We start from the raw sequence: 12,839 nt of genomic DNA on the forward strand, positions 1-12,839 counted from the left end.
GTATTTAGTGGTAATCTTTGTTTTGTTTGCTGCCAATAAGTAGTCGCTGGGCTTTAACCAGCGCCATCTTAAACCATTAGATCAATTAATAAATCTCTTCCATCTGTTTGCAGGTCCCACTTCATGAACATGTTTTACAGACAAACACTACGTGCAGTGCTAAGAGCAAGCTACAATGACATATAAACACCAAATCCATTTATATCCATATCGCTCTTTCAATACCTTACAAGTGTTTAATCCCATGGGAATGTAAATGCCTTGAACTGTTTCATGAAAGCTTTTCCACCTCATTGCTCTCTGGTTCAGTTACCCAGGCAGGACATAGGTGTCCTCAGGTGGGCTCTTGCCTCCTCCATACTCTCCCAATCATCTCTCTGCCTCTGCTGCCAGAAGTTATCTTCTTCATTTCAATAACATTGGCAAATTGGAGCTCTTACAAACCATCTGTAACAAATCAAACTTGATTGCACCAGAATAACATTCAAGCATCACACTTATCACAATCGAATCAAAGGCTCCCGCCAGTAAATGTTAAAAGGCAGATACTGGGAAGAAAATGCTGAAAACACTCAACAGGTCAGGCAGCATCCACAGAAAGAGAAGCACAATTTGACAATACTACTGAAAACGGCAAAATGACTATAAGAAGATTTCTTCTGGCAGCAAATGACAGAGACATGTTTGGGAGAGTATGGGAGGTGAAAATGTTTCAAATGAGCAAGTATGTGTCTTACTCATAGATTTCCCACGATGACTCACTCAAAACAGGACAAAAGAACAAATAATCATGGATGCAAATAGATTCATCGAGATTAGATCTGTAAACATATTCTTTATACAAATGTTGTAAATAGAGTTATAAAAAATAGATATATAGATGTAATCTCTTTTTATCTGTTTATGTCTATTGTTACCTGTGGTTACTTGATAATATTCTTTGCCCTCTGTACCACTCTGAAGTCAGAACTGTGAAAAAGTGAAGTTAGTTTTTAATAGCAGGTAAGCATTTGGGGGGGGGGGGGTGGAAGAGAGGGAGAGAAAAGAAAACGCTTGGGTAAAATTATCTTGATTAGGCTGACACCAAATAGCTTAATATGACACCAAAGCAGCAGATTATGCCATGTCCTTTATTTTAACCATTACTTCCAAGCCTGAAACATCACCTCCGACAGAGGGGTGCAGTTCACGTCTGGTTTGTGGACAGCACTGGCGCATCTCCTGGGCACCCAGCTGCATCACACCACAGCGTTCCATCCCCAGTCCAACAGTTTGGTAGAGTGATTCCACTGACATCTCAAGTTGGCCCTGATGGCGCGCCTCAGGGGCCCCAACTGGACAGATGAGCTTCCTTGGGGGCTGTGCGGATGCCCAGAAGGCCCCAAGGAAGCTCAGAAGTCCTGGGCACCTCCTCGGCAGAACTGGTCTACAGGTCATGGGTGAATTCGTACCAGAGGCCTGAGGTTCGGAAGAAACTCCAGCAGTGGTGCTAGCGAGACTGTGGGACAAGGTAGGGACCCTGGCACCGGTCCCGACCTCCAGGCATGGTCCCACACCATCCTTCACCCCTAAAGACCTCCGAGACTGTTAGTATGTTTTTATACGTGGGACATGCACAGGCCACCTCTACATCGGCCGTACAAGGGACCTTTCAGGGTGATCTGGCACAACGGAACCACATGTGTCGTGGAGGTGGGTGGCTGGGAAGAGACTTTTACAGTGGACCGCCTCAAACAGGCGCACTTGGACAGTGAGCAACCAGTGAGGGTACCCGCACCGAGCCGGCAAGGCCAGGCTACCACACAGACTGGGGGCTCCACTCCCCCGATGGACATTTCTGGTGGTGTGGCAGCCTGCACACGCGGGACTCAAATTGCCATCGGGAGTCATGGGCAGACACGTGATCCGCTCGGGCCGGACCTTCCGGGAACAGTCTGACCTCACGCCTGCCCTGCAGGGACCCATGGGAGGGGAGATTTCAGCGCGCAATTTTGAATCAGTAAAGTCATTCTGAGTTCAGCTCTCTCTGCCTCCGTTTGTTTCTTTAGTAGCATGTTGCATGCGTGCAACTACACTAATAACAATAATTCCAGGAGCTATCATTAACTTGATGGGCCTAACTGCTTCCTTCTGTGTTCTAATTATTCTATAGTTCAGATTACCATTGCCTTGGCAGGAAAAATCAAATACATTCCATCAAATTTGCAACGAACCACAAAAGAGTTTCCATGTAAGAATATGCACCTTTTGAAAATAATCTACACCCGATTCTCCATGACTTTATAATTAAAGAGATGAGATTTACAGTGGGGATTGTAACTCACTCATCCCCATTACAGTGACACAAGACCAGAAATGAGAACCATCAAATAGACAATCGCATAAAAGAGCTTTAATTAATTCATGCCCAAGCAGTCTCAGAGTGTGCAAAACAAGTGCAGTGTCCAACACAGCTTGAATAAACGTCAAATAATATTCCTCATAATTCATACAAAGTTAATTGCACACTTTACCAAAAGTTGTTTTCACTGTCCTATTTAGCCTCAATACTTCTGAATTTGCTAAGATAATCAAAACTTATTAGATTTCTGGACTTAAATTAATAAAGGCATTGATCAGGATTTTCTAGCCATTACTTATAATAATCTTGTGGTACCTCTCCTTTCACGTAAGCCTGGATCATTGCCAATAATTTGTTCTATTCTCAAATTCCACTTTGCTCAACAGGAATACAATATCTTACTGTTGGTATAACATTACTAATAGTAACAGGTAAATGACTCTGATGTCCTGACTGCATTCCTACCTATCTCCACGGTCTCTTGTTTAGACTTGCATACTGTTTCCATCTGTAGGAAAACTGGGTTATTCAGTTAGAGCCAATCTGAAATCAGACCTTTTACGAATAAAATCAACCAATACAAATCAACATGAACCCAGCTTAGAGATTTGCAACAAGGCAGGTGGCTTCTGTTTAGGGGGACCGTTCCTGAATAACATTGCCCAAAACTCAACTCGGCATCAACATTGTACAGCCCCCACTGAGCATGACTTCAATGGAGGACATTTTCCGTAGAATTATAGGAAGTACAGTAAACACTGTGGCCATTCATCCCAATTCTGAGACTATTTCTCAGAACACCGGTCCACACCAGTTTCATAGAAACGTAGAAAACCTACAGCACAACACAGGCCCTTTGGCCCACAAAGTTGTGCTGAACATGTCCCTACCTTAGAAATTACTAGGCTTACCCATAGCCCTCTATTTTTCTAAGCTCCATGGACCTATCCAGGAATCTCTTAAAAGACCCTATCATATCCACCTCCACCACCATTGCCGGCAGCCCATTCCATGCAATCACCACTCTCTGAGTAAAAAACTTACCCCTGACATCTCCTCTGTACCTACTCCCCAGCACCTTAAACCTGTGTCCTCTTGTGGCAGCCATTTCAGCCCTGGGAAAAAGTCTCTGACTATCCACACCATCAATGCCTCTCATCATCTTATACACCTCTATCAGGTCACCTCTCATATTCCTTCGCTCCAAGGAGAAAAGGCCGAGTTCACTCGACCTATTCTCATGAGGCATGCTCCCCAATCCAGGCAACATCCTTGTAAATCTCCTCTGCACCCTTTCTATGGCTTCCACATCCTTCCTGTAGTGAGGCGACTAGAACTGAGCACAGTACTCCAAGTGGGTTCTGACCAGGGTCCTATATAGCTGCAACATTACCTCTCAGCTCCGAAGTTCAATTCCACGATTGATGAAGGCCGATGCACTGTACGGCTTCTTAACCACAGAGTCAACCTGCGCAGCTACTTTGAGTGTCCTATGGACTCAGACCCCAAGATCCCTCTGATCCTCCACACTGCCAAGAGTCTTACCATTAACACTAAATTATGCCATCATATTTGACCTATCAAAATGAACCACTTCACATTTATCTGGGTTGAACTCCACCTGCTATTTGTCAGCCCAGTTTTGCATCCTATCAATGTCCCACTGTAACCTCTGACAGCCCTCCATACTATTCACAACACTTCCAACCTTTGTGTCATTAGCAAACTTACTAACCCATCCCTCCACTTTCTCATCCAGGTCATTTATAAAAATTATGAAGAGTAAGGGTCCCAGAACAGATCCCTTAGGCACTCCACTGGTGACCAACCTCCATGTAGAATATGACCCGTCTACAATCACTCTTTGCCTTCTGTGGGCAAGCCAGTTCTGGATCCACAAAGCAATGTCCCTTTGGATCTCATGCCTCCTTACTTTTTCAATAAGCCTTGCATGGGGGTACCTTATCAAATGCCTTGCTGAAATCCATATGCACTACATCTACTGCTCTTCACTCATCTATGTGTTTAGTCACATCTTCAAAAAATTCAATCAGGCTCGTAAGGCACGACCTGCCCTCGACAAAGCTACGCTGACTACTCCTAATCATATTATACCTCTCCAAATGTTCATAAATCCTGCCTCTCAGGATGTTCTCCATTAATTTACCAACCACTGAGGTAAGACTCACTGGTCTATAATTTCCTAGGCTATCTCTACTCCTTTTCTTGAATTAGGGAACAACATCCGCAACCTTCCAATCCTCCGGAACCTCTCCTGTCCCCATTGATGATGCAAAGATCATTGCCAAAGGCTCAGCAATCTCCTCCCTCACCTCCCACAGTAGCCTGGGGTGCATTTTGTCCTGTCCTGGCAACTTACCCAACTTGATGCTTTCCAAAAGCTCCACCACATCATATCTCCAAGTACTGATCCACGCTCTCTCAACTACGTTGTTCACAACACTCCTTGCATTAAGATAGACACATCTCAAGCCTCCAGTCTGAGCGTGGCCCTTCTCTATCACCTGCCTATCCTCCCTCTCACACTGTCTACAAGCTTTCTCTATTTGTGAGCTATCCTCCTCTTCCCCAGTCTCTTCAGTTTGGTTCCCACCCCCCAATAATTCTAGTTTAAACTTCCCCAGTAGACGTAGCAAACCTCCCCGCCAGGATATTTGTCCCCCTGGGATTCAAGTGCAACCTGTCCTTTTTGTACATGCCACATCTGCCCCAAAAGTGGTCCCAATGATCCAGAAATCTGAATCCCTGCCCCCCGTTTCAATCCCTGAGCCACACATTTATCCTCCACCTCATTCTATTCCTATTCTCACTGTCGTGTGGCACAGGCAGTAATCATGAGGACCTTTGTGGTCCTGTTTGTCAACTTCCTTCCTAACGCCCTATTATCTTCTTTCAGGACCTCTTCCCTTTTCCTATCACTCCGCTGCTTCTCACACTGCTGCCCACTGGATACGGCGATCTTCTTTTTAAAGTTTTCGTGCTCTACTGGCTGATGTTTCCTTATTATTCCTTTTTTTTGCTTATGTATCCTTTTACCAGTTATGTTTATTCTCTGCCTTTATATAAAGAACTCTGGTCTAATAATAGTTCAGAAATCTTCCTCCTCTCTCTCTGGTTTTTGCAATGAGCAATTCTGGTTTCTGTTCCCTAGTCGCCCTTCATCCAACTCGAAGGAAATCTTTTACTAGATTTTACGATTTTGCTTACAGTGTTTTTTCACTGGCCACCTCCAATAGCCCACACCAATTTTTATAGATGCACTATTAAAAGCATCTTATTCGGGTGCATCTCAGATTTGATATGACAAGTGTTCTGCCCAAAACCACAAGAAGTTGCCAATAATTATGGCCACAGCTCAGCATATTACAGAAACCAGCTTCCCCTCCAGAGACTCTGTCTGAACCTTGGGAAAGCAAATAACATAATCTAAATACAACTCCCATGTTGGACATTCTCTCTTCTCCTCCCTTCCATAGGTCAGAAGATGCAAAAGCTTCAAAACTCATACCTCCAGGCTTCTATCCACCTGTTGTAAGACTCTTGAATGGACCTCTTGTAGGTTGAAGATGAACTGCTGACCTCTCAATTTACCCTAATATGACCCTCACAGTTTACTTTCTCTATATATATAAAACAGTAATACTGTATTCTGCATTCTGTCACTACTATTTCCTCAAACTGCTTATGGAACCCAAGTGATTGCAGTTACTGGAAATCTCGTGTAACACATTAAGGAGCTAGATAAATTCAACAGATCAGGCAGCATCAAAATACTTATATTCCAAGATGGTGGTGCGACGCAGCTTGCAGCGGCCACTCTGGAGCTGATTATCTGTTATTTGTGAAATGGGGTGCCGTGCGCAATCATAATCGATTGAAAACAGACGTAGGAGCACGGAGGAACATCGGGAAATTCCAGGAAGACCTTCTTCATTGCTGCTGTGAGGTCCAGGACTCTGCTGGGAAGAACAGACCCCCAGTCCTTGGGGTTGTGTTGCCGTTGGCCGTCTTAATACGCTTGGCAGAGGATGGTGCTCGGAGAAGCTGTGCCGGAGGGGATGGTCATCGGCTTGGAGTTTCGACGTACTCTGAGTCCGCTGCGGTCATGTCGCTTTCGGTGTGTGCTGCGTCTGCGAAGCTGGGTTCGACGGAGCTTTCATTGTGTGCTGCGTCTGCGAGGCTGAGTCGGGTGGTGCCATGTAAGTCCATAGTGGGGGTACTCCCTTCTGCTGTTGGCGTGGGATGGCGAGTCTGTCGGGACTCTGGGGACTTGTGGAAACTGTGGTGATTTCTTTTGAACTTACAGTCCTTTAACATCTTGGACGATTTTTACTGTGCCCATGGTCTGTTTATCATCAATTATGCTATTGTTTGCACTGTTGTAACTATGTGTTGTAATTATGTGCTTTTGTGCAGGTCTTGTAGCTTTAGATTTTGGTCTTGTTTGTCTGGTGGATTTGGAGTTCCTTTCCGGGGAACGCGCTAAGATGGTAGCGCAATATTATTATGCAGCAGCCTCTCCGGACTCTGAATTGGGGATTGCCAAACTTTATGTGGATTTTCTAGTGTAGTCTGTTTTGACATATGCTTTTGTGAAATCATTCTGGAGGAACGTTGTCTCATTTTTTAACTGCATTGCATTTGTGGTTTCTAAATGACAATAAACTGAATCTGAATCTGATATTCTTGAAAAATCCACATGCAAAACAGTTTTTCACCATATCTCGGTACATGAGAGAATAATAAACTAATACCAATTTGCTGCATGATGCTGTCAATCATGGTATCGTTGTTATACCTTTCTGTGCCTTGTGGTGAATTGGGCGGCAATCTTGCCATTTCTTTAGCATTCTTGTCTGTGTTTTACAAGGCTGCTTTGCTAGGTTGATGCTCAACCCAGCATGGATGGAAAGCATGAACAGAGCTGGCTGGATTTGAACTCGGGACCATTGGCCTCAAAGTCCAGTGGCGATGCCGCTACACTACCAGCAGGCTAAATCATAGCGTTGGTACTGCTTATTGTTTCAACAAATTATGGTCCCCAAACCCAACTTTATTCTCTCCCTCTGCTTCCTGTACAATACTCCAAACCTCTTGCCACCCCTTACCTGCTATTCCAAGCTCCACTTCTGATGCACCATCAATAACTCTTGGAGACAGGAGGTGAACGATAGGCTTTTATTAGCAGCAAAATGGAGCACAGCATCTCGGAGACTGAGGGAGGAGCAGTGCCTCCAATCACCTTTATCCAGGGGTCTGTGGGAGCAGTTAGCAGAGGGGCCTGTCCAGACAGGTATACATAGTTTACCACATTCACCCTACCTTTGTTTTAAAAAGAGAGTCCCCATGGGGCAAAGTTTCTTACAAGTATATTTACAGGTTAAGTCTATTAGGCGGTCAAGTCTGTTGCTGCGATCTACGTAGCACCGGTAGTGATTGCACCGGTGACGGTGGTTGTGCTGGCTCCGGCCTGACTTGAGGTGCCAGCCTATTAGGTGTCAGTAATCCCTCATGCGTGTGTGTTCACCCGGTATGGGAGTGTCGTGAGGAGTCTGTGTAGGGCTTGGTGTGTGCGGTGTCTCGTGGATATATACATCGGTGGGTACGGGGTTCATAGTCACCGTGGAGTGTGCGGGGTAGGGGTCTGGTGCTTCTGCGGGCGCCAGGTCATGGACTGAGACCGTGTCCTCTTGCCCATCAAGTAAGACCACATAGGCATACTGGGGGTTTGCATGAAGTAGGTGAACCCTCTCGACCATCGGGGAGTATTTATTGCTCCTCACATGTTTCTGGAGCAGCACTGGCCCTGGGGACGTCAGCCAAGCTGGTAGGGTGGTCCCAGTGGCAGACTTCCTGGGAAAAGAGAATAGGTGCTCATGAGGGGTGGCATTGGTGGACGTACATAACAGGGAGCGGATAGAGTGGAGTGCCTCAGGGAGGACCTCCTGCCAGCGAGAGACTGGCAATCCCTTTGACCTGAGGGCTAAGAGTGTGGCCTTCCACACAGTGGCATTCTCCCTCTCCACCTGTCCATTCCCCCGGGGACTATAGCTTGTGGTCCTACTCGTAGCAATACCCCTAGCCAGCAGGTACTGGCGCAGCTCGTCACTCATAAACAAGGACCCTCTATTACTGTGGATATAGCAGGGACATCCGAACAGAGTGAAGAGCTGGCGCAGGGCTTTTATAACGGACGTGGCAGTGGTATCGGGGCAGGGGGTGGCAAAGGGGAACTGCGAGTACTTGTCGATTATGTTGAGAAAGTACACATTGCGGTCGGTAGAGGGAAGGGGGCCCTTAAAGTTGACACCCAGTCGCTCAAAGGGGCGGGTGGCCTTGATAAGTTGTGCCTTTTCAGGACGGTAGAAGTGCGGTTTGCACAGCGCAGACTTGGCAGTCCCTGGTCATCGTCCTGATTTCCTCAAGGGAGTAAGGCAGGTTCCGGGCTTTCACAAAATGGTGGCAAAGATCTGCATGGAGGGCGTATAGCCGGTTGAGCTGCGCAGTGGCACATGTTCCCCGGGATAGGGCATCGGGAGCTCATTGAGCATTCCAGGCCGGTACAGGATGTCATAGTTGTATGTGGAGAGTTCTACTCTCCACCTCAAAATTTTATCATTTTTGATTTTGCCCAGGTGTTGGTTGCTAAACATGAAATCAACTGTGTGCTGGTCGGTCAGCAAGGTGAACCGTTTGCCGGTGAGATAGTGCCTCCAGTGCCTAATAGTTTCCACTATGGCCTGGGCTTCTTTCTCCACCGCAGAGTGCCGAATTTCAGGGCCTTGAAGGGTACGAGAGAAGAATGCTACTGGCCTGCCTTCCTGATTAAGGGTAGCAGCCAGCGTGAAGTTGGAGGTGTCACTCTCTACTTGGAAGGGAATGGTCTCGTCCACCGCATGCATTGTTGCTTTGGCAATGTCCCCCTTAATGCGGCTGAAGGTCGCGCAGGCCTTGGCTGAGAGGGGACTTGATCAGGGGGCGGGCCTTGTATGCATACTGAGGGACTCATTGGGCGTAATAGGAAAAGAAGCCCAGGCACTGTTTGAGGGCTCTGAGCGTGTTGGGAAGAGGGAGTTCCAACAGGGGGCGCATACGGTCGGGATCAGGGCCAATGTCCATGACATACCCGAAGATAGCGAGTCGGGTGGTTCCGAACACACATTTGTCCCTGTTATAGGTAAGGTTAAGAGCTTTGGTCGCTTGGAAAAATCGTTGGAGGTTGGTGTCGTGATCCTATGGGAACGTGGCCTTCAGTTGGCACTGGTCCACCATCCGGTCCATTTCCCTCTGGAAGACAGAGACACCATTCGTGACACTGAAGGGGATGCGCAGGAAGTGATAGAGTTTACCGCCTGCCTCGAAAGCAGTGTAGGGGTGGTCCTCCGGGTGGATGGGGAGCTGATGGTAAACGGATTTCAGGTCTATGGTTGAGTACACCTTGTACTGAGTTATCTGGTTGACCATATCCGCGATGCGGGGTAGGGGGTACGCGTCAAGCTGCGTGAATCTATTGATGGTCTGGCTATAGTCCACCACCATCCTATTTTTCTGCCTGGTCCGAACAACGACCATCTGGGCCCTCTAAGGACTTGTGCTTAGCTCAATGATCCCTTCCCTGAGTAGCCGCTGCACCTCCGACATAATGAAGGCCCTGTCCCCCGCGCTGTACCTCCTGCTTTTAGTTGCCACAGGTTTACAGTCGGGGGTCAGGTTGGCGAACAGCAGTGGGGGAAGGATCTTGAGGATGGAGAGGCTGCAAGTGGTGTCCGTAGCGCAGCTGTCGGCATGGTGCTGGGTGGGATGTGCGGGTCTGTGTGTGTGTGTGTGTGTGTGTGTGTGTGTGTGTGTGTGTGTGTGCGTGCGTGTGTGCGTGCGTGCGTGCGTGCGTGCGTGCGTGTGTGTGTGTGTGTGTGGTCAGTAGTGGGGTATATGATGAAGACCCACAGAACTGAGGATTTCTGACAGTGCTTGGTTGGTGGGGCCCATCATACTCCATTGTCACACTTTTCAGGTGGCTCTGGAAGTCGAGCCCCAATAGCACAGGGGCACACGGTTGAGGCATGACCAGTAACGCAAAGTCCCGATATTCTGTGCCCTGCACCACCAGTGTCACTACACAACCCACTCGAATGTCTGTGGAATGCAACCCAGAAGCCACGGTGACCCTCTGGCTTACCAGCTGTGTCACAAATCTGCAGCGTTGCACCGTGTCCGGGTGAATAAAACTCTCAGTGCTGCCCATGTCAAACAGGCAAATTATCCTGCACCCCTCCACCAGGATGTCCATCATTGACCTTGCGAACTGGTGGGGAGCGCTTTGGTTGAGGGTCACAGAGGCCAGAGTTGAATTGCCGTCTTGGTGCCTGGTAAGCACCTGTGGGTCGGAGGCGGGGCGAGTTGGTGCTGACAAAGATGGCCGCCCCCATGCCTTGCACGCAGCAGGCAGGCAAGATGGCGGCGACCAAGATGGTGACCCCCATGCCTCGCACGTGGCACTGCTCGACCCCGCTCGTGGTTCGGACTTACAGGCCTTGGCGAAGTGGCCCTTCTTTCCGCAGCTGGGGCAGATAGCTTCCCGGGCTGGGCAGTGTTTTCAGCGTTTTCGAGTCCGCAGAAGTAACACTGCGCGGACTTGCGACTGGCAGGAGCCGAGGTCAATTTGCCGGCAGGTTGCGGGGTCTGCAGCGTCCACGGGGCCAGCGGAAGATCGCGCGCCTGGACAGCGTCAGCGCTGTGCAGAGCGGCCTCCAGCATGTCGGCCAGCTCGATCGCCGAATGTAAGGCAAGATCAGTGTGTTCCAGCAGCCGCTGGCTCACATACACTGACCTGATCTCCGTAACGAAGGCGTCTCTTACTAGCAGCTCCGCATGCTGTTCTGCTATCAGTCCCCTGCAGTCGCAGGCCCGCACGAGTGTCTGTAGGGCCTGGACAAACTCAGCGCTCGACTCTCCGGCCCGCTGCCGCCGTGTCACTAAGCAATGTCTTGCATAGATGGTGTTCACCGGCCGCCGGTATTGTCTTTTGAGGGCATCTATCGCACCCTGGTAGTCCGTTTGGTCTCTGATCATGGAGTAGACCCTTGCACTGACTCTGGAGAGGAGAACCCTGTGCATCGTGGCAGGAAAGGTAACATGAATCTCCTCCAGGTACGATTCGAAGCATGCTAGCTAGAGTTCGAAAGCATTGCTAGCTTCCTGGGATTGAGGGTCGAGATCCAATCTGTTGGGTCATAAAATGCTCTCCATGTTTTAAAATTGTTGCTAATAAAATTGATGCACCATCAATAACTAAAAAGACGGGAGGTGAACGATAGGCTTTTATTAGCAGCAAAATGGAGCACAGCATCTCGGAGACTGAGGGAGGAGCAGTGCCTCCAATCGCCTTTATACAGGGGTGTGTGGGAGGAGCCACAGGAGCAGTCAGCAGAGGGGCATGTCCAGACAGGTATACATAGTTTACCACAACTTCCTATTATTTCCTAAGCTGCCCCAAGCTCCAATTTTCTCCTGCACCTCTATCATTCCCCCATAATCTTCCTTCAGTTTCAATCCATGAATGTATATTATGCATTCTAGCTGAGTTTTCGTCCCTCTAAGTTTTCAGAGTCAGCCTGATTTCAAAGCCTCTTGATTCCCTTTATTTAAAAAAGTTTTATTTACTTTTCCAGTGTCAAAGAGTATTGGTAACACCTAGAAACTGCTAAAATACAAACATTTAGCAAGGCAATATGTGGCGGATGAGGATTACTGTAATGGGTTTGGCTGTCATGATATTAGGTCTGCTGTGATCATGCAAACTGTAGCTGAACTGGTTCTACTGCTTTGAATTCCTGGAGCTGTAGACGGAAGGTTGATCCTGCTTAATTCTTCCATTAGAAATGAGGGAGCAACCTACACATATTTTTGATTTCAAGCATGCAAACAAAATGAACAGGATAATGCATTTCCCCTGAAGTTTCAGTTTGGTGATTAAAAGCTTGGTGGGTTGATCTGAACGTACACAGACAAGGCAGTATTCTTTTACAAACAAGGAAAGAAGTGTTCAAGGCTATAAGCTGCCACACATTTTTTCTCCCTGAAGCTTAATAAACTTCGGAGCTTTGGAGATTTTGAATGTCTCTATAAAAAAATACCTATTTTGCAAATTTCTTTCAAAAGAGTCTTGATTCTCAGACAACCTTGGCTGTGTAAATCCCTTTTGCGTATAGACAATCTCCAGGTGATGAATCCCTGACTTATGAATTCCCCTGTATGTGAAAAAGCTCCCATAATATTATTAAATTGAAAAGCCTGATGTTCGTTTATTTTTCTATTTATTTAGAGATACAGCGCAGAGCAGGCTATTCTGGCCATTTGAGCCACGCTGTCAGCAACCCACCAATTTAATCCCAATCTAATTACGGGACAATTTATAATGACTAATTATAATTATGTACAATATTATATTTATGAAATAATTATGTACATTATATTCACA

At 47.3% G+C, this 12,839-nt stretch overlaps 1 protein-coding gene across 6 annotated transcripts in view; it reads right to left on the reverse strand.

The window, feature by feature from the left end:
* Nucleotides 1–12,839, reverse strand: part of LOC132378560 (uncharacterized) — a 49,322-nt gene that overhangs the window by 9,076 nt on the left and 27,407 nt on the right. For 2 of the 6 annotated variants that reach the window (XM_059945563.1, XM_059945565.1), the window contains one exon: nucleotides 918–969. The exons of 3 other annotated variants lie outside the window; for them this stretch is intronic. The gene's annotated coding sequence lies outside the window, so the exon portion shown is untranslated. Of the gene's footprint in view, nucleotides 1–225; nucleotides 366–917; nucleotides 970–12,839 lie in introns of those variants that run through there. One more of the 6 variants, XM_059945566.1, reaches the window with a different exon arrangement.

The sequence above is a fragment of the Hypanus sabinus genome, chromosome 20 (genome assembly GCF_030144855.1).
Source record: "Hypanus sabinus isolate sHypSab1 chromosome 20, sHypSab1.hap1, whole genome shotgun sequence".
Classification (NCBI taxonomy): domain Eukaryota; kingdom Metazoa; phylum Chordata; class Chondrichthyes; order Myliobatiformes; family Dasyatidae; genus Hypanus; species Hypanus sabinus.